The sequence below is a fragment of the Phoca vitulina genome, unplaced genomic scaffold (assembly GCF_004348235.1).
Source record: "Phoca vitulina isolate PV1807 unplaced genomic scaffold, GSC_HSeal_1.0 scaffold19, whole genome shotgun sequence".
Lineage (NCBI taxonomy): Eukaryota > Metazoa > Chordata > Mammalia > Carnivora > Phocidae > Phoca > Phoca vitulina.
In genome coordinates this window covers 11,718,936-11,721,832 of record NW_022589722.1, presented here as the reverse complement: position 1 = coordinate 11,721,832, position 2,897 = coordinate 11,718,936, and positions in this window count along the sequence as shown.

The following is a 2,897-nucleotide window of genomic DNA, read 5'->3' as shown; positions in this document are numbered from 1 at the left end:
TCTAGTACCATTTATGAATAGGTGAATTCCTTAAGTAGAAAAGAACCCCAGTATCAAATATTGAGCTTACCTCAATGTATTTCTTTTCTGCATCTTGGCTTCTCAAATACTTTGTCTCAGTATATCTCAGATATCTTCAAATAGATTTTTTAAATCCAGCTTTTCTAGTTATTTCAGCAGGTGGTTGGTTTGATATAAGCTCAGACATCACAGCCAGAAACAGAATCATCTCATTCTCTATCTCCCTATCTGCTATCTGGTGTCAGGCATTCATCCTCCCACTGAAATGTTGAGATATTAAAATATTGAAAATTCCTGTCCAAGGCACTAATAATCTGTTATCAAATTCAATGGCTAATTCTCAGTTCTTACCTCACATAGACTCACAGCAGCATTTGAACTCCAAATGTATATATTAAACTTCCTACTTGACTTTTCCAATTAAAAATTTAATAGGCATCTCAAATTTAATATGTCTGGTTATAAACTTTTGATATCCCCATTCTGTTTCTTCCTCAATATTCCCTCACCTCAGTAACTGACAGCTTTATACAGAATTCCAATTGCCTTGGCAAAATCTTTGCAGTCATTTCTTACTCTTCTCCAATGACTTTCCATTCTGCTCAGAATACCATCCAACCTCTTACCATGGCCACAAGGCCATCAATGATCGTCTTCTCTCTACATTCTGATTTCATCTTCTGGAACCCTTTTATCCCCCTCACTCTCATCCAGTGATGCTGGTTTCCTTGCTATTCCTTGAACATGCAAAGAAGCTTCCCTCACCAAGGCCTTGTATCTGCTTTTCCTCACTTTGGATACGCTTTGCCCATATATGTACAAAGTCTTTGCTGAAACATCACTCTTCACAAAGGCTTTATCTTTTTTTCCATAAAATTTTTTCTATAAAAATTGTACACTTCCATCACTCTATATCCTTTTACCTTGTATTGCTTTTCTTCTTTGCTCTTATCACCACTCAACAAATCATATGCTTGTTTGTTTTCTGTCTTCTTTGCTAGAATGTAAGCTCTATCAGAACAGGGATGTTATCTGTTTCATTACTGCTCTATCCTCAGTGCCAGCCACATAACTATAGAAATAACACATCCCTACTTTACAGGTTAAGAATGGAGGAAACATAGAGGTGAAACAATTTTGACCTAGGGCACATAGCTAGTGAGTGCTAGAGCTAGGACTGAACCTGGCAGCCTGACTCCAGGGTCTATGCTCCTACCACTACATTGTACTCTCTCCAATGGAGGTTTGAGTTAATAGCCTGAGCCATGTGTTTCCACAAAGCTTCTTTTGCTTCTAGGATTTGGGCCTAAAACAAGAAGAGAACACACAATGGCATCATCTGGAATGCTCCAAATCCTCCCAGAATCCTGCTTATTTTCTAAAAAGATGAAAGTTGAAGAAAAAGAATCTTGATGTCTTTTGGGAGAAAGACTGAGACCCCTTTATAACCACTAATATTTCCAATGTCAAGCCAAAATAAGAAAAAGATTCAAGAGAAGAGGAAGAAGAAGGAAAGGAGGGAGGGGGGAGAGAGAGACAGAGACAGAGACAGAGAGACAGAGAGGGAGGGAAGGAGGCCATGCACCTTCATGCAGGTTCAGATTTTACTTCTTTTCATATCATACAAAAATTATACCACAACTTAACCCTATAATTGACTAAATGTACTTTTTATTGATTCTGATTCAATCTAAGGAGAGGTAGGAGGAGAAAAGGGAATAATAGACTCTCCCTAGAAACCAAAACACATATGCCCTCTTAATAGTTACCATTGGTAGAATAGAAAGAAGAAAGCCAAAAGGAGATTGTTCCCTGGCTGGAAAACAGAGTAACCATGTGTTGAGAGAATACTCTCTGTCAGAAAGACTCAAGGAGCAAGCAGAAGAAGGATGAGTCCAGGGAGGCTCATAAAACCTGCCTGACCATGGTTAAACTACCAGTGGTATGGCATAAGCCCAGAAACCTATGAATAAGGGAGTTTCACAGAGGGTAACAGTCTACCTAGGTTGTATATCAAAGACTGGAGTTTAAATAAGCTCTTATAGAAATGATGCAAAGTCTAGTTAGAAAGGAAGAAAGGCATGTGATGTGAATTTACATGTGCTTTTATTTCTAAATGTTTGCTCTAAAAAGGACCCAAGGAATTTACTACCTTTTGAGGCCACATAGTCTATGTATGGACAATTATCTGAGTGTTAGATTACTTATATATGAAGCTAACCTCTGCCTCTCTATAACTTTCCTGACTAATGCTGTTTTTGCTTTGCAGAGTCACATTGGTGCCCATTTCCCCAGATATCAGTTCTTCAGATATTTAAAGAAAGCTTTCATATTGCCCTACAGAACTCCTCTGTTATGTTCTTCACTCTCTTCTTTGGTTTCACCCCTCACTCTTGGTAAACTCCAAGCCCACATTCCAATCATCACCAGCTAGACATTTGGATCAGAAAGTCATCTCAAATTCAACATGACTACAGTTGAACAAAATCATTCCTGTACCCCCTAGACGAATTCTTCCCTTTGACTTTCTGATCTGCCAAGGAGTCATCTTTGACTCTATTCTCTACTCTAATCCCAAATGAAATCAATCACCATGTCTTTGTGAACATTACCCTATTTATTCCTTTCTTTCTATTTCCCCTGCCTTGGCTGTAATCCACACCATAATTAGCTCTCCCTTGGACTTCTAATTGGCCTTCTCACCTCCAACTGGCCTTTCTTCCAATTCATCTAACATATTCCAGCTAAATTAATATTCTTATTAAAAATTGCCAGTCCTGGGGTGCCTGGGTGGCTCAGTCTTTAAGCGTCTGCCTTCGGCTCAGCTCATGATCCCAGGGTCCTGGGATGGAGTCCTGCATCAGGCTCCCTGCTCA